This window comes from Saccopteryx bilineata, chromosome 1 (assembly GCF_036850765.1).
Source record: "Saccopteryx bilineata isolate mSacBil1 chromosome 1, mSacBil1_pri_phased_curated, whole genome shotgun sequence".
Classification (NCBI taxonomy): Eukaryota; Metazoa; Chordata; class Mammalia; order Chiroptera; family Emballonuridae; genus Saccopteryx; species Saccopteryx bilineata.
In genome coordinates, this window is record NC_089490.1 from 83,647,746 (window position 1) to 83,668,927 (window position 21,182).

The window sequence follows — 21,182 nt, forward strand, 5'->3', positions numbered from 1 at the left end:
TGATTGTAATGAATTCCTTGAGTTTTCTGTTTGTTTGTTTTGTCTAGGAACCTTTTTATTTCTCCTTCAATTTTAAATGATAGCCTTCTGGATAAAGAAGTCTTAGGCTCTTAGGTTGTAGGCTCTTGTTCTGCATTACTTTGAATATTTCTTGCCAATCCCTTCTGGCCTCAAGTGTTTCTGTTGAGAAGTCGGATGTCATCCTTATGGAGGCTCCTTTGTAGGTGATAGCCTTTTTTTCTCTAGCAGATTTTAATATTTTGTCTTTATCGTTTAGCTTTGGTATTTTAATTATGATGTGTCTTGGTGTAGATTTCTTTGGGTTTCTCTTTAATGGAATTCTCTGTGCTTCTTGAACTTGTGTGACTTTTTCCTGTATCAATTTAGGGAAGTTTTCAGCTATGATTTGATTGAACAAGGTCTATATCCCTTGTTCTTTCTCTTTTTCTTCAGGAACTCCTATGATGTGGATGTTGCTTCTCTTTAGGTTGTCACAGAGCTCTCTTAGAGTTTCCTCAGACTTTTGGAGTCTCTTTTCTTTTTGCTGCTCTGCTTCTGTATTTTTGTTTATCTTGTCTTCTAAATTGCTGATTCTATCCTCTGCTTCATCCAGCCTGCTTTTAATTGCTTCTAGTGTAGTCTTCATTTCTGATATTGTATTTGTCATTTCTGACTGGTTCTTGTCCTTTTTGATGCTTGTAATCTCTTTATTTATGTGCTCATTGTGTCCATCTATTGTTGTTTGGTTGTTTCCATCTCACTCAGTTCATTTTCTGGGGGTTTCTCATGTTGATTCATTTGGATTGCACTTCTCTATCTTCTCATTATGTCTGTGTGTTTGGGTATGTTGTTGTAGAGCTAGTTGAGTCTAGGGTTGGTGTTGTCTGCCTCCAATTTTCAGTTGTGTTATTTCTAGGTCTTCTTGGGTTGGCAACAGCTGTTATTTGTAATCTACTATCCTGTGTATGTGTTTTAATTGTTGGTTGACCCCAGGGACTGGCTTAGAGCAGCTAGTGAGCCGTGTCAAGCCCGCTGCCTGTCTTTGCACAAAGGTGTTACTGGAAGGCAGCCACACTGATGGCTACCTTCCCAGCACAGCAGCAAAGTCCAGTCATTTCCACAGAATCAGATGGCTCACAGAGTCTAAAATCATTGCTCTTTGGAACTTTACAGAAAAATATTGCCAACTTTTCAACAATTAACAGAGATCATAACACAGGTTTTTAATATTTTCAAGGGGTGAGAGACCTCGGACAGGAAAGGCAGCAGGGACACGTTTTTTTCCTGCACTCTCAGCTCGGACAAGGAAAGCAGGGGTCAAATCTTTCCACTTCTCTGGGATCTGTCGGGCAGCCATGAGTTCAGCGTTCACACTATGACTCAAGGTAGCAGGACCTCCGTGTTGCACTCTAGTTTAATTCCTTTACCCTGACATCTACCTGCACCCTGCAAACATCACTCACAGCCTCGCTGTCTGGAGAATCACAGAGGCCATCGGTGCATCAAAGGCCAGGTGGAGACTCTGCAAGTGTCCTGTGGCTGCCATAGCGATGTACCTCAAACTGGAGGCTTAAAATGAGAGACACTGGTTTTCTCACAGTTCTGGAGGCCAGAAGTCTGGGGTCAAGGTGTGGGCAGGGCCAGGCTCCCCGTGATGGCTCTAGGAGAGTGGCATGCCTGTCTTTTCCTGGTGTTTGACAGCGGCCAGCAGTCCCTGGCATTCCTTGGCTGATGGCTGCATTGCTTCGATCTCTGCCTCCATCTCCCAATGCCTGTTTGTCTGTGTCTCCCTCCTCCTCTCATGAGGGCCCCAGTCATTCAGATCTGAGACCCACCATACCCCAGGATGACCTCATTCTAACTCACATCTTAATCACATCTGCAAAGACCTCATCACCAAATAAGGTCACAGTCACAGGCTGCACGGATTAGGATGTGAACACATGTTTTGTTTGGGGGAGGCACAGTTCAACCCACCACACAGACCTTCACTCAGTTCCCTTTCACAGCCCCCCTTGGGTGGGTGCACACAATTAACATAAGTGAAGTGCACCCTGGCATGAGCTTTGCTTACTAAGGGCAGTACCAACTAGAGAAAAGGTTCCTCCCACCAAGAGGGCAGGAGGATTCTGTGGCTACGCTGCAAACTGGCACAGCCTGGCCCACTCAGTACCCAGCCTGCTCACATGCTCACTATGACCTGGAACTGCTCACCTGGCACAGGCCAAGGCTGGGCCTACGGGACTTCCTTCACGGCCAGTGCCCAGCGATGGAGTCACACAGGCTATTCACGGCAGCAGTTTAGCCAGTAGAACGTTCTCCACTCTAATTAATCCTCCAGTGCCTATAAACAGCCTTAGTGATGTAAGACTCTTTCAGGCCCTCTCTCTCGCTCTGTAAGGATTAAGTGTATTTTACATACAGCAGGGACTCTGCAGCCACGAAGCACATGTCTTTGGTTACATGGCACCTGTCAGATGAGACCTCTCTTACTGAATGGCAGGAAGACTACTAGGGCTTGTAGCACTGCCTGGCCAAAGTGTCACAAAGAGCTACAGTACGCTTCTCCGCGCGGCTATTAACTCAGTGCAGACAGCACTGGAAGCTGGCAGTGTGAGGGAGAGCAGCAGGCCGCCAGGGACCTCGTTCCATAGATTAGACACCACCATCAGATGCCCTGCACCTGCAAGGGGTATGTGCATGGCACAGGTGGAAACAAATACCCAGCCTCCACTGCTGTTTTCACATCTCTGCCCAATTTCCTCCTCTGTGCACAGGCCTGGTGACAAACATGCACACTTAGATGACACTTGACAATTCATGAGGCCCATTAACACATTTTAATTCTTAAAAAGTATCCTGGAGATTGATAAGGGAGGTGTTGCCATCAATCACATTAGTCCAGCTCAATGTCACGGAGCTAAGAAGGGGCAAGCAGCTCAGGTCTTGCCTCTCCCCAGCAGAACAGCACTGGGGGGGTTGGGGGTAGGGGGGTAGTGGGGAGTGTTGGGTTGTTGGGATTTCATTTTCAACAGTTTAAGAAAATGAAAAGAGGGCTCAAAACACACCCAAAATCTAGGCTGTAGAATCTATGTCATAGATCGGGGGACAGGGAGGTCAGCAAAACAAATCTGGCTCCTGGCCTGTTTTTGGTCAATAAAGTTTTATTGAAACACAGTCACACCTGCCTGTTTAGTATCTTCCATGGCTTCTTGCACGCTAGGGTGGCAGAGGAGTTGCCACAGAGACTAAAAGGTTTATTATCCGGCTCTTTACAGTAAAAATCTACAGAACCCACTGCAGTTGATGACCAAGATGCAAGGGGAGGATCTGGGCCAGCCCGGACTCAGGCCTGCTGGGGGGGAGGGGGCTTGCATGCCATGCCGGTAAGAAGGAAACGCACCGGGCCAGGAGTTCATGGTGGGAGCACGAGACCCAGTCCCCACCAGAGACAAACAGAAGCTGAGTCTGAGGACGCGTCAGTGTGGCCACTAAAACCCATTCCCCTCTGGGTCTGGACAGCCGAGCCTGCACTCTCAGCAGGGTCTCTGCCTTTAACGGGAATGAAGCGCCAATTCCAGTGAGATTTCCAGCTTGAGTCTCCAGGGCCATTGCCGTCCCCTAACGTCCCTCACAGCGCACTCAGGGATCATGTTTAAAACTGGATCATTCTGACAGGCAGGAAATGAAAACCAATCAACGGGCCACCACACCAGTGGAGACGCTGCCTCAGCAGGCCTTTTACCACCACAGAAACCTAAACGACCTTGGAAGGCAGCCTGCACCACACTGCATTTCCACCTGGCGGACATTTTAATGCCCCCTAAAGAGTGTGGAACAACAGCACCCAAATTCAATCAGACCGGAGCTAACCTTGTGAAATGGATCTTCCATTCCTGCCTGGTGCTTGAAATGAGAAAAGGGGTGGAGGGAAGAGAGAAAAACTATTCCTTTTGCTGACTTCCGATCACGTTCATGGTTGGTTCTGTTTGTTCTGTCGCGGACCTACATTTGCTTGCAGAAGTCTACCGGGGAAGACCCTCAGCGAGGAGGCCCCCTCAACAAGAGTTGTAGCTTCCCACCTGCTCTCGGGGCCTCAGTTTCCTCCTCTGCAAAATGAGACTCAATTTTCATTGCATTTCTCTTGGGAAGTGGCACAGCCCCAAGCACAGCATTAAAGCCACACGGCCTGGACCTGCAGCCCGGCTCCCACTGCCTCATGGCTGGGACACCTCAGTACTGGAGTCGTCCAGTCTTCGGACAGTTTGCTGCCTGCCCCAGCAATGGGATGTGACACACTGGGCTGAGGATACACGTGTAGCCTTACCCCAACAATCTGTCTTCTCGGGCTGACTTGGCAGAGGGGGATGGAAGGCGAGGCACTCACCCTGACCCCTGTGACGTCCTAAGGATGTGAGACACACACACAGGACAGGGACACACCAGTGCCAGATCCCTGGGCCAGCTCAGGCCAGCTCCCTCTGTCATTTCTGACTTGCTACCTCAGCCACGCCTTTTCTGCTTAAAGTGCAAGCCAAATCTCCATCACTGAGCAATCCTGACCAGGGCCTTGCCACTCACAGCTGAGACTGTCCCCCCATCATACAGAAGTAAGATGATTTATTCTAAGCCTAATGCAAGGCCCCAGGCGCCGGCATTTGTCTTGGGGTTTATTTAAGGGGGTGCTGTTTGTTGAGCTTTCAGCAGTAGCTGTTCACACACATCTCTGTGGTAAATGGGCCCCAAGTGCCTTCTGGGAGACAGACACATAAAACCAGGCCACACTCTGCCCTAAACCAGTATCCCCAGCACTGAATTCCCCCTCCTCCAAATTAACGGCTCTGCTTCCCCTTGTCATGATGGAGCAGAGCTGGTCACTCAATCTACTTTGCCAGGCCCACTCAAAATACCTAGAAAGAGGACCTGCTTAATCTGCAAAGCCATGGAGATTAGGCCACTGCTCCTGCCCGCCCTGATAAGAGCCCCAAGATTCCGGTCAGCTGACTGGCCTCAGCTTCCAGGTCCCCAGCCATGCAGTCCTGAACCATTGAACGCAATGAGCTGGTGCAAACCCCACTCTCTGGCCTGGACTCTGCAGCCCCCCCCCCCAGGTCAGCGTGCTGCTCCAGCAGATGCTGCAGAGCAATAAGCCACCCTCTGGGCCTTTCCGTTGGGCATACTCAGGGGGCTACGCAAAGAGATAACATGTAATCGAGACGGCCTGCCTCAGCTCAGTGATCACCGACTGCACCATCCTCTGTGCCGTGCCGGGACCCCCAGCCCCTCTCCAACTTGCCAGGTGGACACTAGAGAGTGACTTCATCCCCCTCCTGCAGTCAGCTCCGCACCCATCAGCCAAGCCCAGCTGGAGGCTCAAACTTCCCACAGGTTGTCATGGACTCCCAACCCCAAGGATGAGACCCCAGTGAGGAAAACAGCAAGGACCAGGCAACAGAGAGGGGCTGGGCAATGCAGCCACCAGGTACTGCCCGAGCTGCTCGGGCACCGAACACAGTTCCACTTACAACAGCAGCCAAAGGTATCAACAACCCAGGAACAAATCTAACCAAGGAGGCAAGAGCCTCGCACACTGAGAACTATAAAACACGGAGAAGCCTGACCAGGCGGTGGCGCAGTGGATAGAGTGTCGGACTGGGATGCAGAGGACCCAGGTTCGAGACCCCGAGGTCGCCAGCTTGAGCGCGGGCTCATCTGGTTTGAGCAAAAAGCCCACCAGCTTGAACCCAAGGTCGCTGGCTCTAGCAAGGGGTTACTCGGTCTGCTGAAGGCCCACGGTCAAGGCACATATGAGAAAGCAATCAATGAAGAACTAAGGTGTTGCAACACGCAATGAAAACGTAATGATTGATGCTTCTCATCTCTCTCTGTTCCTGTCTGTCTGTCCCTGTCTATCCCTCTCTCCCTCTCTCTCTCTCTCAAAAAAAAAAAAAAAAAAAAAAAAAACACGGAGAAAAGAAAGTAAAGGAGAAAGACCTAAGCAAATTGAAAGACACTGTGTTGGCGCATAAATTAAAAAGCCTTACTATTGCTTACTATTGTTAGGATGATGATACTAGCCAAAGCAATCTTCAAACACAATGCAATCTCAGTCAAAACCCCAATAGTGGCCCTGGCCGGTTGGCTCAGTGGTAGAGCATTGGCCCAGGGTGTGGAAGTCCCAGGTTCACTTCCTGGTCAGGGCACACAGGAGAAGCAACCATCTGCTTCTTCCACCCCTCCCCCTTCTCTCCCTCTCTCTCTCTTCCCCACTCCTGCAGCCATGGATCAAATCATTCGAGCAACATTGGCCTGGGTGCTGAGGATGGCTCCATGGCCTCTGTCTCAGGCACTAAAATAGCTCGGTTGCCAAGCAATGGAGCAGTGGCCCCAGATGGGCAGAGCATTACCCTATAGGGGACTTGCTGAGTGGATCCCCATTGGGGAGCATGTGGGAGTCTGTCTGTCTGTCTGCCTCCCTGCCTCTCCCTTTAAAAAAAAAAATAGTGACATTTACAGAAATAGAAAAACATGCCCTGCATTCATGTGGAATCTCAAGGGACCACCGAATAAGCAGTCTTGAGAAAGAAGGACAAGTAGGAGGAATTTACTATAAAGTTGCAGTGAGCAAGAGGGTGACACTGGCATAGGACAGACATACAGACCAATGGAACAGAATAGAGCCCAGAAATAAACCCTCACACCGATGGCCAACTGAGTTTCAGCAAAGGGGTTCAAGATTATTCAGTGGGGACAAAGAATGGACAGCAAGAGCGAAGGGGAGAATTGAGGGTGGTTGTCACCAGTCCATCAATGCCACCAGGGCGGGACCAGCGCTAGGAAAGGGCCACTCTATGGGCACAGGCCCCAACCTGGTACTTGGTCTCAGGGAGCTCAAATGCACTGATGAAGGGCTGCCTACCGGGAAGAGCAAATGATTGATGAACAAGGGAGACTGAAGAAGACAGATCGGAGCAACAATAATACTATCTTCCTCAAAAGTAGCCGGCTTTTCACCCCATCATATTCCAGACCATTTTCCCTATTAAAATGGGCAAATCAATGATTTTTTCATATAGTCACAGGTTGTATAACCCTCACAATCAATTTAGGAACATTTTCATCACTCCTAAAGGAAACCCTATACCCATTAGCAGGCACCCCACCCCCAGCCCCTGGCAACCACTGAGCTACTTCCTGTCTCTGGATTTGCAGGTTCTGGACATTTCCCACCAGTGGAATCAAACAATATGCAGCCTTTTGTGTCTGGCCTCTTTCACTCACCACAAAGTTTCTAGGACTGATGCATGTTGTGGCACCTATTAGTACTCTGTTCATTTATTTTTATTTTTTTGGCCAAATAATATTCCAGTGTAGACAGGTCACATTGGACTGATCCTTTCACCTGTCAGTGCACACGTGGGTTGTTTCCACTTTGTGACAATGATGAACAATGAGCAGAGTGTTGGCATAAGTCGTGGACAAACCTCAATCTCCAATCACAGCACTCTGCAGTCTGGTTCCAATCAAGCCCTCTGTGTTTACAGAAAGGATGTCCCCCTTTTTTATGCCCCTCACCCACCCCACAATGAAGAGTAGCCTAAGAGCAGGGCTTTCAGAAAGAATAACAGAGCCCTGGCTGGTTGACTCAGCGGTAGGCCGTTGGCCCGGCATGTGGATGTCTCATGTTCGATTCCCAGTCAGAGCACACAGGAGAAGCGACCATCTGCTTCTTCACCCTTCCTCCTCCCCCTTCTCTCTCTCTCTCTCTCTCTCTCTCTCTCTCTCCCTTCCTCTCCTGCAGCCATGGCTCGATTGGAGTGGAGCAAGTTGGCCCTGGGCGCTGAGGTTGGCTCCATGGCCTCCGCCTCAGGCACTAAAAAATGGCTCCAGTTGCAATGCAGCAAGAGCCCCAGGTGGGCAGAGCATCGCCTCCTAGTGGGCTTACCCAGTGGATCCTAGTGTAGGAGTCTGTCTCTCTGTCTCCCCTCCTATTAAGAAGGGAGGGAGGCAGGGAGGTAGAGAGGGAGGAAGAATAACAATAAAAAATCACAGAAGTGTGTCCTTGCAACAAGGCCCAAGGGGGAAAGGGAAATAAATAAATAAAAGCAAACCCAGCTGCATGCTGATAAGATTGAAATTCCGTGTGCTGCTCTAGCAAAGTTTCAAATCATTAAAACGTCGTTATACTAATAATATGTTTTCTAGATGGACATTAATGAAAACACTCACTTCCCCTTGCAAAGTGTAGACATTCCAGAAAGCTGCAGTGCAGGGTGTGTGACAATGATGGGGCACAGCTCCCAGGGCGCCTCCCCGTCCCATCTCTGCTAGAGCTTGCAGCCTGGACCTGACCCGGGAAAGAGGCAGAAATTACAACTGACTTAGGGGAGGAGCCTGTGTGACTCCGTCCATCCCCTCCTTGGTCTTCTCTATTTGATGGGTAAAGTGGGGATGCCTGTAGTGGTAAAGATGACGATGATGATGAGAAGGATGGCTAACACCTATGGACAGCTTATTATTTGCCTGGTCCAAGCATTTCCCCCAATGTTTTATTATTTAAAAGGGGAACACAGAAGAACATGTGAAGAACCCCACAGAGAACAAACACCTGCACACCACTGCCTAGAGTGCACCACTGACATTTTTCTATACTTGTTTCATTATGTATCCATCCATCCCTCTAGCCAGCAATCCCTCCCTATCCGTTTCCTGTTGCCGCAATAACAAGTTATCACAAACTCAGTGGTTTAAGAAAACATATACTTAGTATCTTACAGTTCTGGGAGTCAGAAGTCCAAAATGGGTTTTATTAGCTGACATCAGCAGGGCTGAGGTCCTCCTGGAAGGAGCAGAGAGAATGTCTCTTTATTGTGCAGCTTCTAGAGGTGTTCACTTTTCTTGGCTGTTGTCCCCCACCCCCATCATTCCAACCTGTTCCACCAACACGTGCCTTTCTCTTACGGTGACACTCTTGCCTCACTCCTATAGAACTCTGTGTCCACCTGGGTAACCCCAGATAGCCGCCCCTCCCCATCTCAAAATCCTTCACCAAAACACATCTGCAGAGTCCTTTTTACCGTGTGAGGTGATGTCGCCACAGTGTGCAGGTATTGGGAAGTAGACACACCTGGGGGTCATTATTTGGCCTACCAATGCTTTTCAAAATAAGTTGTGGCCCTGGCCGGTTGGCTCAGTGGTAGAGCGTCGGCCTGGCATGCAGAAGTCCCGGGTTCGATTCCCAGCCAGGGCACACAGGAGAAGAGCCCATCTGCTTCTCCACCCCTCCCCCTCTCCTTCCTCTCTGTCTCTCTCTTCCCCTCCCGCAGCCGAGGCTCCATTGGAGCAAAGATGGCCCGGGCGCTGGGGATGGCTCCTTGGCCTCTGCCCCAGGTGCTAGAGTGGCTCTGGTCGCAACAGAGCAACGCCCCGGAGGGGCAGAGCGTCGCCCCCTGGTGGGCGTGCCGGGTGGATCCTGGTCGGGCGCATGCGGGAGTCTGTCTGACTGTCTCTCCCCATTTCCAGCTTCAGAAAAAATAAATAAATAAATAAAAATAATAAGTTGCGGATGGGGATATCTTTGCCCCATATGACTAATTGGAGTTCAGTATATAATTGAGTTCTTTTTTATTTTTATTTTGAGTAAAATTTACACACCATGAAATGCATGTTTTTAGTGCCCATTCAGTGAGTTTGACAAATGCATGTCCCTGTGTTTCTCAAACCCTCATCAAGGTAGAAGACATTTTCATAACAGAAAATTCCCTCCTAATCCTCCCTGGGTAAGTCCATCCCCAGCCCAGAAGCAACCATCGTGGATTAGTTTGTCCACTGCACAACTCCCTATAAATGGAATCGCACAGTGTGTGCTCTTTGGGGTCCAGCTGCCATTGCTGGGCAGAGTGGTGTTGAGAGTTATCATGTGTTTGCGTATTAGGATTTCGTTCTTCTTATTGCTCAGTAATATCCTGACCCAGGAATGTAACCTCCCCCCATCCATTTCTCCATTCTCCTACTGACGGGACACTGTGCTATTCCCAGGTTTTAGCCATTATGAATGAAGCTGCTGTGACTATTCCTGCACAAGTGTTCTTTTTTCTTTTTCTCTTTTTTTTTTTTTTTTTTTGTGGCAGAGAGAGAAAGAGTCAGAGAGAGAGACAGATAGGGACAGACAGACAGTAAGGGAGAGAGATGAGAAACATCAATTCTTCACTGCGGTTCCTTAGTTGTTCATTGATTAATTTATCATATATGCCTTGACCAGGGGTCTACAGCAGACCGAGTGACCCCTTGCTCGAGCCAGCGACCTTGGGCTCAAGCTGGTGAGCTTTGCTCAAGCTGACAACCTCGGGGTCTCGAACCTGGGTCCTCTGCATCCCAGTCCGATGCTCTATCCACTGTGCCACCGCCTGGTCAGACCTGCACAAGTCTTCATACAGACACAGGTTTCCACTTCTCCCGAATAAATACCTCGGATTGGAACGGCTGGGTCCAAGGAGGGATGTATGTTTCGTTTTGAAAGAAACTTATCAGTCTGACTCCTAAGTGACTACAGCACTGCAGACGCCCTCCGCCCAGCCTGTCTGAGAGTCCCAGTAGTTCCACATCCTTGCCAAGACTCGGTGTGACCATGTCAGCTGTTCTGCTGGGCGAGGAACGTATCCCCTCTGGTTCTCGTTTGAGTTTCATTTCCTGTGTTATGAACGATGCTGAGGTCTTTCCCCAATGCACACTGGCCAATCCTACATGTTCTTTGCTGGAGTGTCTGTTCAAACTTTCTCTCTCTCCTTTAACTGGGTCATTTGCTTTTTTATCACTGAGTTGTAGGAGATCTTTGCATATCCTGGACACTAGTCTTTTGTCAGACGTGTTTGAGGAATTGGGATAATTGTGATTTATAAGAAGAAATATACCAATTTAGTCTTCATCACAGTTCCTGGCCCAGAGCTCCTAAACCCCAGGAATTGCCTAAGTGATGAGAACAGTAAAGATGTCTTTTGTTCCTTTAATGAGGCAACTTTTGGAAGAACCCCTAGGTAACCTAAGGATTGGTTGCCAAGGGAACCAACGCTGTGATGACAGAGTAAGTGCGTTCAGTCCCATCCAGGACCTCCAGGGAGGGGAGAGGGGCTGGCGATGGAGTTACATCACCAATGGCCAATCATTGAATCAATCATGCCTCTGTAACGGAGTCTGCAAAGACACCCAAAGGATGTGGTCCAGAGAGCTTCCAGGTTGGTAAACAAGTGGGGTGCCAGAGGGTGGCACCCCCGCCCACACACACACACGCTCTGCTTCTCCAGCGGGTTGTTGCTGAGTTGTCTTCTTTCATAATAGACTAGTAATCCAGTCAGTCAAATGTTTCTCTGAGTTCTGTGAGCTGCTCTAATTTAAAGCCAATCAGTCAGGCAGAATCACCTGAACTTGTGATTAGCATCTGAAGGGGGTTGGGGGAGGCCAGCCTTGTGGGACTGAGCCCGTAGCCTGTGAAATCTGATGCTGTCTCTGAGTAGATAGCATCAAAACTGAGTTAAACCATAGGGTCTCCCGCTGATGTCGGAAAATTGATTGGGGGGGGGGGGCACATCAGAACTGGTGTCAGAGTCAGAGCCGGTGATCGGAAGTGAAACTGGTACCAGAAACATGAGAATATTTCCTTCCTCTATGGCTTGACTGGGCCCAATTTAAATTACATCATTTCATTTAGTAATTCACTTTATTCCCCTATAACCCTATGCATTATGCATAGAAACAGAAAACTGAGAGACAAGACAAGGAAGTAACTTCCCCAAGGTCAAAGCCCCAGAGTACAGCAGGGTCAGTTCACACCCTGGCCCACAGTGGGGCCTCAAGATCGATCAGTGGTCAAAACCGCTACAGACGGCCTCCTGCCTGCTCAGCCAATACACAGAGACCATCTCAAGTGACCCAAGGGCATTTCCCATCATTACGTCCCAAGACAGCCACACACCAGGCCTGGGGACCCAGGTTGGCAGGCACACGGACACTGGGCCAACAACGTCTGGCGGGAACCCACAAGAAGTGGTGCAGCAAGTGGGCAAAGTGGGACTGCAACCTGCGGGAGGCCGACTCTGCAGCCCACAGGCAGACAGGCCCCGGGGCACAAGGAACAGCATCTGTGAGGCCCCGAGCCAGGGAAAGAGGAGAGGAAGCGGGCTGGGCACTGGGCAGGCAATGAGGGCCAGCAAGGATCTGGACCTGGTCCTGGACCAACACGAAGCCACCAGGGTCTGTCTGCTTCCTATAAATGTCAACAAGTCTGTCCAGCACAAAATCTCCCCCAGTGTGTCTTCCTACCACCGGCTGAGTGCATCTCAAATGCCAGAAACAGTGGCAGCTTTACCAGGAGCCAGCTGGGAAGATTTCTCACACTTGACTCGCTCTCTCCATTCGGGAGGCTGGCAGTAATTAAGTGCCAGACAGACGACCAGGATTTAATCACCTGCTGGTGGCGTGACCTCCTGCACAGGTCTTCACTTCTCTGAGCCTCAATTTGCTCATCTGCATAATGGGAATGACCACACAGTACCTATTTCTCAGCTTTGTGTGAGGATGAGACAAGGGAACACATGGGGAATCTTTAGCACCCAACAAGGCTCAGCCATGAGCATGACTAAAGGAGATGCCATTGTGTTATTTTGGGTGTTTTTTTTTTAAATTCGTTGAACTTCTTCCTTTACCTCTTCTCAGATACTCTTGTACGAGGCTTGCATAGATCAGGTATGGGTTCGCTCAGGTCTTACTTTGAAAAACAACGTTAATTTAAAAAAAGAGGATGAAGACATTTCAAGTTACGCTTTAGGTAAGAGGGCCTTCAAATTCTATTTATGTCAATAATTTCAAACACTGTGAGCATGGTATTCCCCTTTGCCCAGACTGCTCCGAGGACTCTGTCCACTTATTTAATGCAGAGGCTAGAAGGTTCTAGACTTCACAGGAACATGGGAAGCGGCAAACACTGAGGGTGGCCATGGTCTCATCCAACCCGACAGCTGCTTCCAGGACTATTAGATTCCAGCAAGTTCCATGAGCGACCCCTGAGAGTAAGGGGCCTCTCGTACTCTCTCTCTCTCTCTTTTTTTTTTTTTACAGAAACAGAGCGAGAGTCAGAGAGAGGGATAGACAAGAATGGAGAGATGAGAAGCATCAATCATTAGTTTTTCGTTGCGCATTGTGACACCTTAGTTGTTCATTGATTGCCTTCTCATATGTGCCTTGACCGTGGGCCTTCAGTAGACAGAGTAACCCCTTGCTCGAGCCAGCAACCTTGGATCCAAGCTTAGTGAGCTTTTTTTGCTCAAACCAGATGAGCTCGCACTCAAGCTGAGGACCTCGGGGTCTTGAACCCAGGTCCTCAGCATCGCAGTCCGACGCTCTATCCACTGCGCCACCGCCTGGTCAGGCCCTCTCGTACTCTCTTTAACTTTGCAATAACTTAGAGAGTAAAACAAAGATCCTGTGGAATTGTAATTTTTCATACATATGTATAAAAACGCCTAACTTTAATACAACAGGTGTCAACTATTGATGTGACCTTACCTGGGTTACCAACGCTCCTGATCGACTCTGGTTAACTAGCAAGCAAAGTTTTAAAGGCCCAAACCAAGAACAAACATTTCAAAAGCCTAGGTAGTCCCAACACTCTTTCCCCCAGCCCAGACACAGCCTCAGAATCCTTCTTAACACAGAGGCAGGCAGTGATTATAAATCGAGCTGCGTTTGCTCTCCAGTAAAGCTATCTTACCCCTCCCTGCTCTACCTGTAACCAGCGCTGAAGTCTGGATTCTATGGCAATGCCCTTCCCTGTCAACATTATCAATAACTGGCCTTTACTGAGCTCTTGCTCAATAGCTAATAAGGCTCCGACTCATTCCTCAAATTCCCGGAACGGAGGTTCTGGGAGATGTAGCGGCAGACCCACAGAGCAAGAGCATGGGCTGAGACCTGTCGCCCCCACCCGGCGAGCAGCCTCCTACGGGAACACGCTGTATTTCTGAGAATTAGCAAGATCCCATCAGCTTGGGAGTCGAGAGTTGGTATCACCCCACACCCTCTCCCACCTCACAAACTTTCAAGAAAGTGAGGCCCCAAAACTTTAAAACTCAGAGGGTGACATACACAGTCCCCATAGCCTAGACACTCAGAGTAGGTACAAAAATAAAAAGACTCCACTTGCTATCCAGAGCCGATCACGTGACTCCTCGGATGCTGGGCGCCCCAAAGACCAGACAACACCAAGACCAGGAAGGAAGTCTCTCGTTTGAATATGCAGCACTGAGAAGGCTCTCAAGAATGCACAAGCCACTAAAACCTCTAGAAACTATGGCATTCCTGGTTTCTGTGCTCTTTACCCCAATGGCAATTAGGACAGAGAAGCCTATGAGCACCAGGGGGCCAACATGTTTGTAAAGTTCTCCTGGGCTTACTAGTGCTTTTCAGCCACCGTGTCAAATAATAAATAGCAAAACGCAGTCACTAGGCAGTAACACAATCTGACTGGAAACCTAAAAGGCTTCAGAGTGCAGAGAACAACGTGCTTCCTTAGGTCATGTCTTGTATGTGATGGAACCGTACGTTTGAAAACAAGAAAACAGCTCGGGGCCCTGGCCGGTTGGCTCAGCGGTAGAGCGTGGCCTAGCGTGCAGAGGACCCGGGTTCGATTCCCGGCCAGGGCACACAGGAGAAGCGTCCATTTGCTTCTCCACCCCTCCGCCGCGCTTTCCTCTCTGTCTCTCTCTTCCCCTCCCGCAGCCAAGGCTCCATTGGAGCAAAGATGGCCCGGGCACTGGGGATGGCTCTGTGGCCTCTACCTCAGGCGCTAGAGTGGCTCTGGTCGCAACATGGCGACGCCCAGGAGGGGCAGAGCATCGCCCCCTGGTGGGCAGAGCGTCGCCCCTGGTGGGCGTGCCGGGTGGATCCCGGTCGGGCGCATGCGGGAGTCTGTCTGACTGTCTCTCCCCGTTTCCAGCTTCAGAAAAATAAAAAAAAAAAAAAAAAAAAAAAAAAGAAAACAGCTCGGTAAAGATGCCTGCCTTGTGCCAGCCACAGCAGGAGGAATCAATCAAATGGAGCCCTTCAAACCTCTCCCCACAGGTGTTTGCCCACTCATATCTGATAAACACCCCTTAATTATTCTGACGACCGGACAGGGAGTGCAATGGTAAGCAACTGCGGGATACGCAATAAATATTAATTCCGCAGAGCACAGACAGGGTTTCAAAGCAGAGCTCCTCTAATGAGTGAGGTTGTCAAGGTGACCTGACTCTTCAGGGACTGCGCGGGTCCAACCAAGGTGCCAAGAGAGCCATAGGGAGCTAGCAGTTCCTAAAAAAGGCCGCCTCGGCCCAGGAAGGTGAGGGCAGCGGAGCTGTCACTCTGGGCCTGGCATCGCGCCTCCAGGTCTCACCATCGAGGCCGAAGTGCCAGGAGATGCTAACAGGCCCCCAAAGCCCAGCGTGCGGGAGCTGGCGTGCCTCCATGGGCTTCTCCCGTAACTACCCTCATGCATCCCCCGGATGGCGGTGGAACAAACAAGGAAAAATGCTGGCCTTGAAGATTAGAATCAGAATAATAGTCAAAGGAAACTTTGCAAAGCCACACCAAAGCTTCCCTCCTTGAGAACCACTTCCTCCCAGCTAAAGAGAGAAAAACACAACAGTGATTCCACCCCACCCCCTGAGGAGTATGTCACAATAAGAGAGCCAGACAGAGTCACAGCAATCACAGCCAACCTGACTGTACCAGGAGCCGCCCCCGCAGACGGAGAGAGCCTTGCTCCAAGAAGAGGCACTTGGGTTTGGGAAGACGGGATGTGGGATTGTTTTCCTCTTGGTTGGCAAGGTCTGCAGAGAACCTCATGGGCCCGACGAGTCCAAACAGGACGTACACTGGCTTCTCTTCCTGTAGAACATTCTATAATCCACCGTGTACAGGGCCTCTCCCCTTCTTACCAGCCACTCTCTCTTTCCCTTCTCAAAGGTTAGGAGTCCAACCGACCTAACCGTGATCGTGGTTCATTCGCCAAAGGTCCTATAGGGGGTCAACCCCATCAGGGGCATCCCTGGAAACCTGAGGAATTCCGAGAGTCCAACCTCCCCTGGGCAAAGGAGACCAAACTCATTACAAACCCTTTTCTTACATCTCGCCACAAAGAAGGATAATGCTCCCTTTTTATTTTTAAAAGTGCAGGGACTGTTGAGATCTATTAAGTAACAGGATGAGGAGATCTCTTCAAGTCACTATTGTCCTAATCAGTTCTCTGTGAGAAACGTCCTGAACGGGCACAAACTCTACCTCGTGCCCAGCTGCACCCACCCTGTAACAGGGAGCTCAGGACAGGTCCTTGAGAATGTGCCTCATCTCATCTGTTTTTAGATGGAGATGACAGCCCCAACTGACTGCTTGCACTTGCCCACAGCTGACCACACTCAGCCACTATAAATGGCTTGCATTTCCCCAAAAGGGACTAGCTGGGATCTTCTCCAGGGCCCCTGGCGGGGAGCCCCGGTTCCCGCCTCTGGGTAGTTCCTAGCGATCCTTAACCACAACCTCCAGCTGGAACCTAGAACCCCAGGTCCAGGCTGTGTGTGCATCCCCCACCCCATGGCTCTCAATCACCACACTGGCCCGCCCCCGCCCCACAGAAGACCCCAGCCCACCAGGTAAATGTGGGGGGAAGACTGTTTTACCTGTGTCCTTAGACCCTCCTAGCTCTCAGGGAGCCGCCTCCCTCTGCTGTCCTGGGACAGAGGACAAGCCCTTCATCTCTGCCTTCCTATCTCTTACCCGAAGCAATTTGGGGGATTTAATTGCATTTCCTGAGCTTTCACAAAAGCTTTCTATTTCTTCTCACATAGGAACCTCAGGAGATGGGGGTCTGCCCAGGCCACACCCACCTCTTCCTCTGGGACTGTCCCTCCAAGGACCCCATTTTCCAAGAGACTGGAACTGGCTGGCCCTACCCAGGTGGGCCGTGTGGATTTTCTCCAAGAAACTGAACTGAGACCCCAGATGGCGGCTGGAGGCTGGGGGCTAGGCCAGGGTAGGCTCATCATAGGGCATCAGGGTCATTCCAGACTCCAGCAATTGAGGGCTCTAAAGAGCTTCCCCACCACCTGAGGCTGCTCCCAGCTCTGGGAGTTACTGAGACACCTCTGGAAACAAACACCAGCGTCTCTCCACCTCAGCACGGTTATACGACATTTGGGACTGGATAACTCAATGGTATGTGCATTGTAAGATGTTCACCAGCATCCTGACCTCCCCCGACTAGATGCCAGTAGCACCCGGACCCACAGTTGTGACCACCCAAAGTGTCCCCAGACACTGCCATGTCCCCTGGGGTAGAATCACCCCCAGTTGAGAACCACTGGTTTAAACTACCAAGCAGAGCTACTGGGTATAAATTGAGGGGGAAATTCCTACTGTCACATGTGGGCAGGGAAAAATTCTTACCTTGCAGGGCTAACTTAACAGAATTTATTACAGAGCAGTGAGTCAGTGGGCTGGCGTTTGGGGAGACACAGCATCTACACAGCTGATCGCTCTATAAAGATGATCAGTGGGTTCCAAAGGGAACCCACTGGATGAACAGGTAGTGGCTTAGGACTTGAAGATTTCTCTCCCAGAAGTTATTTAAAGTCCGACTGGCTCAATGGATATTGTGCAGCAAGGTTGCAGGTTGGAACCCCAATTAGGGCACATAAGAGAAGTAATCAGTGCACAAGTAAATGGAACAGCTACTTGATGCTTCTCTGTCTCTCCCTTCCTCTATCTGTCTGTCTCTCATCAATGAAAAAAGAAAAATTTTTAAAAATTTTTATTTTATTTATTCATTTTTTTAGAGAGGAGAGAGAGAGACAGAGAGAGACAGGGGAGAGGAGCTGGAAGCATCAACTCCCATATGTGCCTTGACCAGGCAAGTCCAGGGTTTCAAACCGGCAACCTCAGCATTTCCAGGTTGACGCTTTATCCATTGTGCCACCTCAGGTCAGGCTAAAAGAAAATTTTAATGAAAAAAAAAGGCCCTGGTCAGCTAGCCAGCTAGCTTAGTAGGTTAACCGTGTCATCCTGAAACATCAAGGTTGCAGGTTCAATCCCCAGTCAGGGCACACACGGAAGGCAAACAAAAAATGCACAACTGAGGGGAACAACAAATGCCCCCCCATTCTCTCCCTCTCTCTGTCTCTCTAAAAATCAATAGAAATTAAGCCCTGACCGGACAGCTAGTGGTTGGAACATTACCCCAGCATCAGAGGTTGCCAGTTCAATTCCCCAGTCAGGGCACATACAGGAGCTGCTCCATGTTCTTGTCTGTCTGTCTGTCTGCCTGTCTCTCTCTCTCTCTCTCCCTTTCTCCAAAAAAAGTTTTAAATAAAAAAGTAAGTAATATTTCCAACTTTCTGTTCAAAGTCACAGCCACCTAGCAATTTCTTTAGATCTACTTTGAGAGACGTCTCGGTCAATATCTTGCTCATTTACTACTATTTCTGTATCAAATGCTTGGACGATGACCCGGGTCAGAAGAGCCAGGCGACAAGCCACAGACTGACCTAGAGGAAACAGCTGCAGAAGACTTACCTGATAAAGGAGATAAAATAGCCCAGGAACTCTTACAATTCAACAGAAAGAAATCCAACTGCCTAATTAAAAAATGGGCCAAACAGCTGAACAGACAATGCACCAGAGGAGATACCCTGATGGCTCATAAGCGCAGGAAACCATACCGCAATCACACGTCATGAGGGAATGTAAACCTGAAACCGCCTAAAAATATACCAACAAAAAAAAAAGGCAATCATGGACTAGGAGTTTCCTTAATGCTTTCTTTCTACAGAAAAGCAGGAGGGACAGAACCTCCGCTTTGGCTCTGCTGGCCTCGGCTCTGGCAGTCCTGCACTGGTCAGCAGCGTGCCTGGGCAGAGCGGGGGGCCTGTGTGCAGATGGGGCCTCTCGTGGCACATGCATGGAGTGGACTCTGTCTGGCCCCTTCCTCCAGGGCTTCACTGGCCCCGGAGCTGACTCACCCGTCAAAGGATTGTATACAACAGCTGGGGCATCCCTGGGGCGTCCCCTCGCCCGCCTGGCCAGATGGACCTATGGGGCCTTTCATCCGTGGTCACAAGGGGAACCCCACATGGAGAGCCTTTCCTCTGCACCTGCTCTGTTGAGCCCCAGTGAGACTGACTCAGCTCTTAGTAAGTTTCTCCTGAAAGTCCAGGGGCCTTCCACAGGGAGCTCTGAGTTTGTTTGTTTGTTTGTTTGTTTGTTTTTTAAGTGTGCCTTGCCGTTTTCCTGATGCCCACAGTTAGTCATAGTTCTGTTTTCTGAACCAGGCCACCACACAACATAACTTGGGACCCTCCCTAGAACATGAGCCTTAATCACACCATGAAATCATCCACGAACACAGCCCACATCAGTTTCTCTAAACCCCAATGCAAACCTTTCCTAAAATGACTCCCGCGGCAGAGCACAGGACGGCCCCTCCTGCCAACCATATATCCCCACGTGCCTTGTCAAACCAGGAGCTCTCCCATCATGACCTCCCGCGGCAGAGCGCAGGACGGCCCCTCCTGCCACCTCATATATCCCCACGTGCCTTGTCAAACCAGGAGCTCTCCCAACAGGCTCCTGAATTTCTCTAACTTCTCCACAATGCTGTCCCCCACCTCCCCGACAGGGACCTCACCTCCACCCACACTCCTGAACTCACTGCCAACTTTCTAACAAAGAGGGAAACGAAACCCACCCTGCCGCTGGCAGCGCCCAGCAAGCCTCTCCACACCCTCTTCCTGACCGTCCTACAGTAGGCAAATAGGCGCCATCCCACACGGGCCCAAAGTTTGGGCCAAGACCAGCTCCAGCTCCTGAGCCACCAATGGCACAGAGGGCAAGTTGCCAGGGCAATAGGCCTGCAGGAAGACAGGCAATGTTCAACCACTCAGGACCTCATTACCCATTCTTCACACCTCATTTCTGCTTATGACTCCTTCCCCTCTTCCCAGAAGGAGATGGAGACCACTAAGCCCTTCCAAGTCCAGCCCTCCCCCAGTTCCTGTGTCAGAGCCCAATTACTGTGTGCAGCCTTAGGTTTCTATGGGGCACCCTTAAGTGTGCCAGGCACCCCAACCTTAAGAACGGGGACAGGGGACCAAGCTGACGCACACACAAAAGCAACAATAGTAGCACCACAGGCGCCTGCTCCTGTTGCTGTGCTCGGGTCTATTCTGTTCACCACCAGATGCCCTGGGCGGTCGGGATGCTTGGTGCATTTAAATGAAGCCACATTGGCCCGCAATTTCCCAGGCACACGCTAGTTCATTAAAGCCAGGACAAGAATCACTTCACTTTGGAATCTGGGACCAGTCCATGACTTCAGGCACGTGTTCTTTGTAGTCCAGGAACACAAATGTTGCCCTGGCCGGTTGACTCAGCGGTAGAGCGTCGGCCTGGCGTGTGGGGGACCCGGGAGAAGCACACAGAAGAAGCTCCCATTTGCTTCTCCACCCCCCCCCTTCCTCTCTGTCTCTCTCTTCCCCTCCCGCAGCCAAGGCTCCATTGGAGCAAAGATGGCCCGGGCGCTGGGGATGGCTCCTTGGCCTCTGCCCCAGGCGCTAGAGTGGCTCTGGTTGCGGCAGAGCGACACCCTGGAGGGGCAGAGCATCGCCCCCTGGTAGGCAGAGCTTTGCCCCTGGTGGGCGTGCCAGGTGGATCCCGGTCGGGCTCATGCGGGAGTCTGACTGTCTCTCCCCGTTTCCAGCTTCAGAAAAATACAAAAAAAAAAAAAAAAAAAAAGAACACAAATGTTACCTACAAAAAGCAGTGATAGTCCAGAACATTCCCCTCACTTGCTGTTTGGTGAAAGATGTCTTTCCTGGCTCCTCCTGGTCCCAACCCAAGCATCACCTGTGTTGAGGCCTTCCCTGGACACTCTGAGGCATGGTCACCTTTTCTATATGGAACCTATTATTATTGTCCCGTTGTTCTGTTTAGTACAACTGACTCCCGGCTCCACCAGAGCAAGAGCCTCCTTGTCTGTCTTTTCTCCCCAGGGGCCCCAGCGGGCACTACTGAGCACACTGGGACAGGGAGTATCATTTATGTCAGTAATAGCTGTCGGTCATAAAGAGGAATGGAAAGGATGGTGTTGGGCAAATAAGTTT

General features: G+C 50.2%; 1 protein-coding gene across 2 annotated transcripts in view; it reads right to left on the reverse strand.

The window, feature by feature from the left end:
* The window catches only part of PARVB (parvin beta), a 94,615-nt gene that overhangs the window by 71,272 nt on the left and 2,161 nt on the right, over positions 1–21,182 (reverse strand). Inside the window, exon 1 of one of the 2 annotated variants that reach the window (XM_066255760.1) lies at positions 8,776–8,795. The exons of the other annotated variant lie outside the window; for it this stretch is intronic. The gene's annotated coding sequence lies outside the window, so the exon portion shown is untranslated. Of the gene's footprint in view, positions 1–8,775; positions 8,796–21,182 lie in introns of those variants that run through there. 2 annotated transcript variants of the gene reach the window in all.